The sequence below is a fragment of the Macrobrachium nipponense genome, chromosome 4 (assembly GCF_015104395.2).
Source record: "Macrobrachium nipponense isolate FS-2020 chromosome 4, ASM1510439v2, whole genome shotgun sequence".
Taxonomy (NCBI): domain Eukaryota; kingdom Metazoa; phylum Arthropoda; class Malacostraca; order Decapoda; family Palaemonidae; genus Macrobrachium; species Macrobrachium nipponense.
In genome coordinates, this window is record NC_061100.1 from 126,528,427 (window position 1) to 126,541,344 (window position 12,918).

General features: G+C 44.7%; 1 protein-coding gene across 2 annotated transcripts in view; it reads left to right on the forward strand.

The window, feature by feature from the left end:
- LOC135211140 (cell cycle control protein 50A-like) overlaps positions 1-12,918 on the forward strand; it is a 136,411-nt gene that overhangs the window by 60,777 nt on the left and 62,716 nt on the right. The window lies entirely within an intron of this gene.

The window sequence follows — 12,918 nt, forward strand, 5'->3', positions numbered from 1 at the left end:
TGAAGCCTGCCATTTCTATGAGGAGACTCTACAATCTCTTGACTCCTGGTTCAAGAGAAGAGGTTAGGAAGGACGGTCTTTTGTTGATGCCTCCGCTAAAACTTACAGGGAGGAGAGGAATTTGGTACGAAACGGAGAGGGATATGGGATTAATCTCTGTCCGTTTCAGCTGAGTCAGACTTCTCGAGTTTGTGGGGATTCGTCGAGAGGCACGCCTTGAATGCAGCGGAAGGTTACAGGGGGCTTTCGGAACGGACCACCTCATCAAGGGACTTTTTCGACAATTTACTAGAAGTTTTTAATTCTTAGATTGGTCCCTTGGGGTTCTGGCCAAGAAATCTCAAGAAAATGAACAACTCGACCCAGAAACCCTGAATTGCATCCTCGCCTGCATTGATAAGGCTGTTCAGGATGGATCGGCTGAGGTATGCTCTCTATATGGTGCAGGAGTTTTAAAGAAAAGGGCGGTGCACAGTGCTTTCCTCACGAAGGCCGTCTCTCATTCACAGAGAGCCGCTTATTGTTTGCGCCTCTCTCTGAAAACCTTTTCCCTCGCAGTTGGTGAAGGACATCGCGCATTCTCTGACGGGAAAAGGCCACCCCAGGATTCTCCTTAGACAATCCTCAAGGAAGAATAGGCCTGTGGCTAGTGAGGAAAAGAAAGTGGCTCGCCCAGCTCAGAAACAGCCCTTTCGAGGAGGTCTTCAACTAGACCGATCGCCAGAAGGAAGTCAAAACCGATAAAAGGGCAGGGGAGGTCCATTCCTTTCCGTTCCTTTAAGAAAGGGGAAGTGAGAAAATTCTGTTGACCTACCAGACACACCCGTAGGAGCCAGGCTACATTATTTTTGCGAAAGCCAGGGAAGACAATGGTAGCCAACACTTGGACGATGTCGATTATCAAGAAGGGGTATCGCATCCCATTCAAGGACATTCCTCCCTTGACAACATCTCCGAGGGAATTGTCCGCCAGATACAGGGACCCTATTCTGAGGGATACTCTTCGTCAGATGGTGGAACAGATGTGGGACAAAGAGACAATAGAACTTGTGCTGGATTGCAACTCCCCGGGGTTTTACAATCGCTTGTTTCTTGTAACAAAAGCCTCGGGGGGATGGAGGAGACCGGTACTGGACGTAGGTGCGCTGAACAAATTCGTCTCGAACAAACAGAAGTTCAGCATGGAAACGTCTGCCTCAGTCCTTGCAGCACTGCGGCAAGGGGATTGGATGGTGTCCCTAGACCTTCAGGACGCATACTTCCACATCCCGATCCACCATTCGTCGAGGAAGTACCTTCGATTTATGTTCGAAGGAAGAAATTATCAGTTCAGGGCCCTGTGTTTCGGCCTGTCCACGGCTACCTCAAGTCTTCACAGACGTGATGAAAATGTAGCAAGGCACTTACATTTGAAAGGGATAAATGTCTCCCTGTACCTGGACGACTGGCTCATCAGAGCCAGGTCTCAAAAGCAGTGTTTGGAGGACCTGCGAAACAACACTGGAATTGACAAAGTCTTTGGGATTGATCGTGAACCTCGAGAAGTCCTCAGATGATCCCCAGCCAGAAGTGGTTTATCTGGGGATTCAGATGGATTCTCGGGGTTTTCGAGTTTTTCCATCTCAAGAGAGATAAAGAAAGGCTGTGCCACAGTATCGAACTTTCTAGGGAAGGAGCGCACTTCAGCGAGGGAATGGCTTGAGCCTTCTGGGAACCCTTTCCTCGCTCGAACAGTTCTTTCTCCTAGGAAGATTACATCTTCGACCGCTTCAGTTCTTCCTAAGAAGAAGTTGGAGTTGGAAGACAGGTCAGCTCTCGGACACGTTTCCAATCTCGGAAGAGATAAAACATCATTTGAAGTGGTGGTTGGTTCCATTAAAGGAAAACAAAGGAGTGTCCCTGCAAGTACGGAACCCAAGCCTGACATTGTTTTCAGACGCCTCGAGGCGGGCTGGGGTGCAACATTGGACCAGAAGTGTCAGGCACCTGGTCGGCAGAACAGGTGTCATGGCACATAAATTGCAAAGAGAGCTCTTAGCGATTCACCTGGCGCTAAAGAGCTTCGAACACTTAGTCAGAGGCAAAGTCGTGCAGATAAATTCAGACAATACGACAGCTTCGGCTTATGTCAAGAAGCAAGGAGGGACGCACCTCTTTTGCTCTGTACGAGCTGGCACGGGATCTACTGATTTGGTGGGCGAACCAAAGGAAGGTAATTCTCCTAACAAGGTTTGTTCAAGGGAGAGGAATGTGAGAGCGGACAGATTGAGCAGGAGATTCCAGGTCCTTCCCACAGAGTGGACACTCCACTCAGAAGTCTGTCCAGCCTTTGGCTCCTTGGGGGAAGCCTCAAATAGATCTTTTCGCCACATTCCTCTCCAACGGATAGATACATTTTGTTGCCCTGGTGGAGGATCCCCGGGCTTATGCAACAGACGCCTTTTCTCCTGGACTGGTCAGGAATAGACGTTTACGCTTTTGCTTTTCCCCCCGTTCAAGATACTGGGGGAAGTAGTCAGAAAATTCGTGCATCCGAAGGAACCAAGATGACTCTGATCGCTCCGTATTGGCCAGCTCAAAATTTGGTTCACGAGGTGATGGAATGGACAGTGGACTTCCCAGATCTCTTCCAAACAGAATAGATCTGCTCAAACAACCCCACTTCGAGAGGTACCATCAAATCTACCCGCTCTTGCTCTGACTGCCTTTCGACTATCGAAAGACCCCTTGTCAGAGCGAGAGGGGTTTTCTCGCCAGGCAGCAACGCAATTGCTAGAGCCCGCAGATCATCTACGAGGCGAGTGTACCAATCGAAGTGGGAAGTTTTCAGAAACTGGTGTAGGTCAAAGAAGCTGTCCTCTTCCAGTACCTCTGTGACCGAAATTGCAGATTTCCTTCTGTTTCTTAGACAAAAGTCGCATCTCTCAGTACCAACTATTAAGGGGTACAGGAGTATGCTCTCAGCAGTCTTTAGAAACGAGATTAGATCTAACGAATGATAAGGATTGCACGACCTCATTCGTTCATTCGAAACATCTAAATCACTTGTACCTAAGGTTCCAAGCTGGAACTTAGATGTGGTTCTTAAATTTCTTTCTTCAGATGATTGCGAACCACTTCACACTGCTTCGTTCCGTAATATCACTAGAAAGTGTTTGTTCTGATCTCTCTTGCAACGGCAAAAAGAATCAGTGAGTTGCACGCCCTTGAATCAAGAGTTGGCTTCAAAGGAGACTCCGCAATTTGTCATTTTCCCAGTCCTTTTCTGGCCAAAAATGAAAACCCTTCGAATCCTGGCCCAGGAGCTCGAAGTGAAAGGACTTTCTAGTTTGGTGGGCAGAGAGGCAGAAAGATCCCTTTGCCCAGTTAGAGCTCTGAAAATTTTATCTGGACAGGAAGAAGCAGTTGGGGGTTCGCAGAAAGGTCTTTGGTGCTCAGTGAAAGACCCCAAGAGAGCAATGTCCAAGAACGCTTTAGCCTTCTTGTTAGAAGTGTTATCACGGAAGCTCATAAGAAAGTGTCCAGATGATTCTTTTAATCTTCTAAGAGTGGGAGCCCACGAAGTTAGAGCAATCGCAACTTCGGTGGCGTTCCAAAGAAATATGTCACTAACAAAGAACATTTTGGACACAACTTATTGGAGATGCAACTCTGTGTTTGCATCCCATTATTTAAAAGACGTGCGAGTTACGTATGATAAATGTTTTTCGTTAGGTCCGTTGTGTCAGCACAGACGGTTCTGGGTAAAGGAGAATGCACCAATCCTTAAAATTATGTACGTAACCCTCTTGTCGGATGTGTTCTCGGGTTTTCGGTGTATGGGAGTGTCAGTAGTCGCACAGGCGGCCTTCACTTCTCTTCATTTGAAAAATCGAGTGACATCTGACTATTAGAGGGGTACAAAAATTATTTTTGTATGTATGAGTTTCGAGTTTGTGGTTGTTTGCAAAGAGTTTTGGGGATAACTCTAGGCAATCTTAGAACTAACACGGGTTAGATGGCGGGTGATCGGATTGGGTTGGTGTGCTCCTTAAATTAGTTGCGTGTTGTCATATAAGCGGATGTGCTCCCATTGACAAACGCCAGTTAGGATTCTGTCGAGTAAGTGGAAGAGACCCCATCGACAGATCCACAAGAACTCTTGGCCACAGATCACTATCTCGCTAAGGCTCTTGAGATGAAGCAGACTCCTGGGCAGTAGCCACGAAGTCTCCATCTAGAAAGGTAGGAAGGAAAAATAAGGTTTATTAATACCTACAACATATGTTGTTTACCTGTCTAGTCAGTTAGTTAGCTGTCTCTTGCCCTCCACCAAAGGGTTGTCAATCAGCTATGTATATCTGACAGGTAGTTGAATGTATGAAAATGACATTGTTATGATACAATTAAAGTTTCATACATACTTACCTGGCAGATATATCAATTGAAGACCCACCCAGCCTCCCCGCAGGAGACAGGTGGAAGAGAGATTATGATTAGAAAACAAAACGGGAATAGTTCCTAGCCCTGCCACCCAGAGCAGGGCGGTAGATCACCTGACTACCTGTAGCGAGTGCGCGAAATTTGAAATTCTGTCGGGAACGACGGAGTCTATAGCTATGTATATATCTGCCAGGTAAGTATGTATGAAACTTTATTGTATCATAACAATGTCATTTTTCGGTAGACACTTATATTTTGCAATAAGGGAAATATTGATTTTTTTTTTCACTAATACGTGTATAAGTGTTAGAACTTGATGAAGGAAATATAAGATCTAACTTCCTACTTTAGGAAGTCAGAAAGCATATAACTAGATACGCTTCCTTTAGAAGCTTTAAGAGCTCTCGTACTAACGAGCAGTTAGAGTATTGACAATTCTAGTAGTTGTTGCATCCTCATCACCTTCTTACTCCACAGAATCTACAAATTCATATGTGCAAATTTGAAGATAAATGGATGGAGCTCAAAAGGCGAGCTCTAAAAAGGTAAGAAGTGAATATAGTGTTCTTCCCAGTGCAGTGGAGGGTGCGTCTGATCGGCTCCGTAGCGCTTCCAGGCCTAGACCTCTTCCAAACTCCCAGACCCAGTGGAGGAGGAAAGTCGACAGCCGCAGGAAGGTTAGGGAGAACCCCCACCGGTCAGGCGTCCCCTCGGCAGGTTCTGTAGAACGTCCCAGACTGCCAAGGATAGCCATTGATAAGGCATCCTTAAAAAAGTGCGTCTCTTCATCTTACATCCGAAAGACGAAGAATGTATGTTTGGAGTGATCTAGCGCGTTCTCTGAAAACTAAGAGAACACTGAGCAAGAGCCAGCCGCTGCCAGGAAGCCGCGTTCCAGCAAGCTAGCGTGAGGTACGTTCCTATAGCCAGCAGCGAGGCGCGTTCCAGCTAACAGACTAGCGCGAGCCGCGTTCCTACAACCAAACGCGAGCCGCGTTCTAGAAAATTTTTCTTGGCGCAAGGCGCCTCAAAGAGACGAAGCGCCAGCCTGGGCGCAAAATTGCGCCAGAAAAAACAAACTGCTAGAGCAAGGAGCCTTACAGTAGAGTGGCAATCAGAACGATCCTTCCATTGAACGTTTCCGGGCAACAAGAGGCTCTTTCTAAAAGGGGTCTAGTAGGCGCTCGGAACTGTCAGGGCGCACGGGACCTTCCACGCAAGCGGAACGTTCCAGGAGCGAGTCTCCTTTCTAGCGTGCGAACATTCCCAGGCGCGCGGAACATTCCAGGCGCTAGGTGCAAGGATCCAGGCGCCAGAATATCCTTTCTCTATCTGCCTCGGCAGGGAAAGAAGGTAGTAGAGTATCTGCTGTATGAGAATACGATACGGCAAATCATAAGCACATACCGTAGTTACGTTCTTTGCTGAGCAACTCAATTACCAGTATCCTTCCAGGAATTTCCTAGGAAGGACTACGCTTAAAGGGATTGTTAAGACAACACCTACTTAGCTTCTAGATTTATCGAAGTCTTGTTTCGCTTAGATATGCATTATAAAGAACTTCCTGAAGTTCGATAATAATGTTATAAGATTCCTTTATTAAATGGAGTAGCTGGCAACTCTGGGAAGAGTAAGGCCAGTCGGCTAACGAGACTGCTATCGCTTAGACACCAACGCAGTATCATGTAGGTGTCGGTCTTGAGTGGGCGGTACAGTCTCTCTCCTGCGGGATGGAATGAATAACCGTGTCTCTCCCTACAATCGTGGTTTTAGCCTCGGATTGAGGGGATAGTTAAGCAAACATAAATAAAATATTGTCTGCCTTTTGCTAAGAAGCTTCAATAAGAAAGATATTACATTTCAATGTTGTTTACCGTAGGTAACATTTTTAAAGGATTCTAACGCAGCGAAAATCTATATTGTATAATGCTCTCATGCTTACGAAAGCATGGCTTATTAGAGTACATGCTTAGTGAGGAAGATGAATGTTGTAGAGAATTCACTTTAAGACTACGGTATGGTCAAGTCCTTATGCACATACCGAGGTTAACTACAGAATTCCTAGTATCCTTACAAAGGTTTCCTAGATTAATGCTGTTTACCACAATGTGACAGAATTATAAAGGATTCTAATACGGCAGCGCGCGATATATATAATTCTCTCATCCTTTCGAGAAACGCACACACCTTTTTAAATTCGGATATTGCTCAAGAGAAGTTGGGTTGAGTCGGATGGGAACTTTCTCTAGTGGCAGAAGTTGTTTCCCTGAATGGACTATACTACGTATATAAAAGTTTTTTCCACTAAGAACGAATTAACATGTGAAGGATGTTCGGGTACCATAAAGGCATAGATGTTATGGCACATAACCTAAAAAGAACTAGAAGGAAGCGCCAGCCTGGCGCAAATTGTGCCAGCAAGCACCATCCAAGTATTTTCTCGTTTTAGCGAGTTATTAACCTAAGAGTCCAGTAGCCTCTCGGACAGCAGGCTCGGTAACGGCAAGATTCGTTCCTGATTTCGTTACCCATTTAATCGAAAAGGGGTCGCTTACAAGGAATGATGAAATGATTTATTTTAATTTTAAATCACTTAGGCCAATTCCACGACTCTCTCATATCGCAAAGAGCATCGAACAATCTCTTTTTTCCGCCCCGGTTCGCGTTAACAAAAGAGAACCTATTTGGGAACAGACACGGAACGTAACGATCCTTAAGAGGTTCGATGCAAGATTTTGCATGTCCGTGAGAACCTTCTCGATCGAAGATAATAACTGTTAACGTATGTCTAACATTTATTGAAAAGAGTTGTGAGAACCTGCGGAAAGTCTTCTTCATAGATCTCTTTGTAAGGTAGAAGACGAACAGGCTTCCTTAGACTGCTTCTTTTTCCTCGAACCAAGAGAGGTAGCAATATAAGACATCTTTAAATTTAAAGAAGGGAATAAACTTTAGCCTTTTTTCCCCTAGTTATAAATTCTTAACAGATATTAAGATAATTGGGCGTCAAAGGGAAGGAAGAGAGGATGTATGCCTCATTTTGGCCTTAGAGAGGTTGGATTCACAGAAGTCACGTCTTCTCACAGCATGTTTCGTAAGGCTTTTCCAAGAGTATCTGGATATTCTATCAGAATCTATTATAAATAGACCTATAAAACCTCTCCACTCTGAGTCTGTCCGCGTGCAGACTGACTAGAAGTTGGACATGAATGAGAGGTTTTTTTCAAGGTAAATGACAATAGTCATGGGCTAAGACATAGAATTGCTGCAGATCGTGTTAGGGAATGAGGAAACTGTCCTCTTCCGCATACCTTCGGTGAACCAAAACATAGCGAGGTTTTTTTCTTCACTTTCAGAGGGAAGAATCACCTATGTATATATCTGCTATCAAAGAACGCAGTTAAAGGCCCATACTCTGTCTCTACAAAGGGAATTAGAGTAACAGAGGATTAAGATCTTCGGGATCTTATACGATACCCCAATACGACAAGAGTAGGATATCATGTACTTCGAATGGGATTTTTTTTTTTTTTTTTTTGTGGCCACAGATTCCGTGTTCCGACAAAATGGAACTGCTCCTCATCTGACTTCTTTGAGGAAGTTTATGAAGGAATTCTTTGTTTCTCTTAGCCCTAAACGACCAAGAAGACCAGTGAATTTTTTGTGCATTGGAATCTCGCATCAGATTCAATGGAGACTCGGCAATGGGTTCTTGCCAGCATAGTATGTCTGGCAAAAGAAATAAATCCTCTATTCCTGACGCAACGCTTTCAGAGAGAAGTTTAGTTGCCCAGGCAGCGGGTACTTACATTTTCATCTACAGAAGAAGAGATGGTTTAAACGTTTGCCTACAGAGTCTTCGGGGTGCAATGAGGGCTCAAAATGCTTCCCAGAAGGTATTCAGAAGGATACAATAAGAGCTAGAAATCAGGGTTCGCCCAATTTCAGCTCAGAGTCTCCTTCGACTTCCAGACTCCTTCCCTTCCTTCGGGCAAGGATAGGGAAGATTCTGCAACGAGAACCTCATCAACATGTAAGAAGAGATCTCGTTAGCAAAAGAAGTGTTCACGAAGGATCCTCCTCGGAGGAAGACTCTTCTCTCTCGTGTTGTTAGATATCCTGTCGTCTACTGGGTGTAGCTGACTAAATCACCTCCCCTTGCCAGGGGCCAAAAGCTCAAAGGGGAAGAATTTCTTCCACCCTTCTCCAGTCTCCTGATAAAACTATGTGGTTGTTCAGGGACTCTCGGACAAATGTAGCGCCAGCCAAGCGCCAAATGCCAATACAGGCGAAAAACGCCAGAGGCGGACAGTTCCAAGGAACTCTGTCATGGTCGGATACTGAGAAGGAGCGGGCCTCCAACCTGGCGCAAATTTGGCGCCAGATGGCGAACAAATTGGACAGATATAAGAGTGTCCGATGTGGACATCGTCAGACAGCCTAGAGACTCTTCCAAGCTCGAAGCTCCAGCAAGTGTGGAGGAGCCAAGCCAGGCGCGAGGCGCCAGCCAGGCTCTAGGAGCCAGCCAGGCTCTTAGGAGCCAGCCAGGCTCTAGGAGCCAGCCAGGCTCTAGGAGCCAGCCAGGCTCCTAGGAGCCAGCCAGGCTCTAGGAGCCAGCCAGGCTCTAGGAGCCAGCCAGGCTCTAGGAGCCAACCAGGCTCTAGGAGCCAGCCAGGCTCTAGGAGCCAGCCAGGCTCTAGGAGCCAGCCAGGCTCTAGGAGCCAGCCAGGCTCTAGGAGCCCAGCCAGGCTCTAGGAGCCAGCCAGGCTCTAGGAGCCAGCCAGGCTCTAGGAGCCAGGCAGGCTCTAAGAGCCAGCCAAGGCTCTAGGAGCCAGCCAGGCTCTAGGAGCCAGCCAGGCTACTAGGAGCCAGCCAGGCGCCATCCAGGTGCCAGGCTCCTTCAAGGCTAGGCTCCAGTCAGGATTGAGGATCCATCCAGACGCAAGGCTCCTTCAGTAAAGAGAAACCTAAAGCTCTGTCAGTAAGAGGGCTAGTCCCCATTGATATGATACAGGTAAGGCTCTGCCATGTAAGTGGGTCAGCCCCCACCCATTGGCACGATCCGAGAAGGCTCTGTCGTGTAAGCGGCTAGCCCCCATTGACATGATCCAGAAGGGTTTGTCAGTCATAGGTCCCATACCTCGCTGAAACTCTTGAGGCATGCAGACTCATAGACAGTAATCATGAAGTCTTCTGCCAGGCTCCAGGTGCCTTCCAGGCGCAAGGCACCAGCCAGACGCAAGGCTCCAGCCAGGCGCGAGGCGCTAGCCAGGAAGGAGGAGCCAAATCAGGCACCAGCCAGGCGCGAGGCGCCAGCCAGGCAAGCAAGGCTCCAGCCAGGCTCTAGGGGCGCCATTCAGGCGCAAGGCTCCAGCAGGCGCGAGGCGCTAGACAGGCGCTAGGCGCCTGCCAAGCGCTAGCCAGGCTCCAGGCTTCACCCAAGAAGATCTATATCAAAGAACGCCCTGGCCTTCTTTGAGACATTGTGATCTCCTAAGCACTTGATAAGTGCATTGATGATTCCTTCAAACAGCTGAGAATTAAAAGCGCATGAAGTGCGAGCTTTTCCGAATTCTTGTTCTTTCCCTAACAATATGTCATAAGGACATATTAGCTGTCACATACGGGAGATGCAAACTCTGTGTTGACTTCCCATTATCCGAAGGATGTCAAGATAAACCTTCGAGGGATCCTTCTCTCTTGGTTGATACGTGTCTGCGGATACAGCTGAGGGATAGGGAGCAGATACTGATCCTTAACTAGTGAGTTAAATTTTATTTAACGTCGTGTTTTTCTTTGGGTTGTTGAAAGGAGTTTGTAGATAACTCTTTTCAACTTAAGCACTAACCCTCGTGTTAGGATCAGGTGATCGGATCGGTGTTGTGCTCCTTAATTATGCCACTAGGCATAGGCATATTGCATGTAAGAGGCTCTGTCGAGTAAATGGATAAGACCCCATCGACAGACCCACAAGAACTCTTAGCCATAGGTCACATCCTCGCTGAGGCTCTTGAGGCGAAGCAGATTCCTAGGCATTAGCCATGGAGGCTTCCGCCTGATCAAGTAGGAACCAAGGTTTTTATTTATTTATTACCTACAACGTATGTTGTTTACCTGTCTATTCAGTAAATAGTTGTCTCTTTCCACCACCAAGGGTGTCAATCAGCTAAGTAATATATCTGCTGGGTAAGTGCCATGTACAAAAATGATATTGTTAAGATACAATAAAGTTTTGTACATACTTATACCTGGCAGATATATACGATTGATGGCCCACCCAACCTCCCCTCAGGAGACAGGTGGAAGAGAAAATCTGGTTCTAGAACGGTAATCGTTCCTATTCCTGCCACCCAGCGGCAGGGGCGGTAGATCACCTGACCTACCTGCAGCGTGTGCCGCGAAATTCGAATTCTGTCGGGGACGACGGAGTCTATAGCTAAGTATATATCTGCCAGGTAAGTATGTACAAAACTTTATTGTATCTTAACAATATCATTTTTCACAAATTACTGACCTCATATCCCTGCTCTTCTGTGACAGGATTAGATAGCACTGCATAGTTACTGTATATGCTCACTAAATGTGCTTTGGTTCCTGGATGCTTGCCTCTCCTGTAGGGGTGTGCCCTTTTTTTCAGTAAATTAAGTACTGTACAATGAATTACATAACTGTTCATATGAATAACTTTCATATTGTTCTTTAAGGAAGGCTACTTTCAGGTTTTTGTCAAGAAGACAATCTAGTACATTCTTCACATTATGATAAAAAAATTTTATTACCCCTTTTTACTCAGAACAGTTTTAGAATACATTGATGTTTTATTACGTTGGATACTGATTAAATGAGAGAGAGAGATACATATTTTGTATTGTGTTTGGTTGAGTTCTCAGTCATGGTTAGCTTATGTATTGCTTGTTTGTTGATCGATCATATAAGTACTATACTCAAATTATAAGTTGATTGTACACCCACAGTTTTTGTACTAGAATTTATTTTTATTAAAATATTAAATATATTTAAAATTTCTCCCTCAGCTAAGGTCCTTTCTACAAGGAATCAGCATAACCTCTCTTGTGTTGAACATTCTGCATGCATAATTAATGCTAATGGGCCAAAGGGAAAGTGTAAAGTGTGTAGAGAGCGTAAATGACCCATACAGTGTAGGTTTTTTTTTTTTTTGTTTTTTTTAAACCAGTGAAATAGAAGTCTGTATCAGTAGAGATTATTTTAATAATTATCAACTGAGAATCTTAATGGAATTGTTGCTAGATAAGGTTGTTTTGAAGCATATTCTTGGAACTCTGTTGGTGGGTGTGGCCCTGATTCCTAATTTTATTTGAAGTTAAATGAAACTTGGACAACATTTACCAGGGAAGTATTCATTTGTTTGTTGAAATTCTCTCGCATTTCTCTTGGCTGGGAGGAAGTTAGGTGCATACAGTTTTTTCATTCATAATGTGCAATGAGATTAGTTTGCTTTAATTGCATTACTATTTGAATTTATTTTTTTATACCATAGTGAAACATCAATTAGTATTCCCATTTTGTTTATTGATTGATTTATTAGGTTGGGTTTATTTCACTTATGTCCAAGTACTTATCTGTTGACCTTCACTTTCTTTTCCTGATGGGGTGGTGATATTGATCCATCAAAACATGAGGAAAGGGCAAAGTAGGAGGACTGAGCTGATAAGAACGAGAAATTAGGGTCCTGCTTCCATTTGAGATTTTCTGCCCTTTTACGTTTGCAATTGTTATTTTGCTGGCTTATTTAGCAAAGGACACGTGTCTGAGGAATATTTTAAACCTCGTAATTGTAGGTTAAATTTGTGTGCCTATTTTTAGAAATTCTTTTTGTGCTATGTTCTTTATTTTATTTGTTATATACTTGGGTACCTAGTACTATTTTGATTTAGTTTATTGGCACAGGGAAAGAAACAAGCATAACTGCAAGAAGAAAGTCTCAGATAAGGTGACGGGTTGATATTTGTGAGCTTCCGTGGCCCCTCCCATTTCCCTATCAGGAGTCATTAGGGAATGGTGGTTGGGTGTGGCTGCATGAGGGGAGAGCCAGGTCCATGGAGTCCTTAGGGGAATTGGTAATCAGAAGTCTTGTTTGCCTAGAGCTTTCGTGGGGTGCACTGGTCTTACAAATGGGACTTGCTTCATACAGCATTTGTTTGAAAGAAAAGTTATGATAGTTTAGTTGTGATGTTTACAGAAGTTTGAGAAGTGATAGTGTATTACTTGTGGTGAAATTTGTTGTGTTTAAACTGTGTTCTAATGTTTATAAAATATTTTATGATTTACCTTTCAGTACTGGGAATTTGATTTGACTGAATGGATGGAGTAACTGTATCATTGTTGATGTACATTCCTTAAAACTTTCATAATTAAATCTCCAATGGAGCTAATGAAAAATTTGTTCTTCTTCGGTTCCCTGTGTCTCAATTTTGTTGGCAGAATAGTTTAGAATTTACTTTTAAAGTTATATAC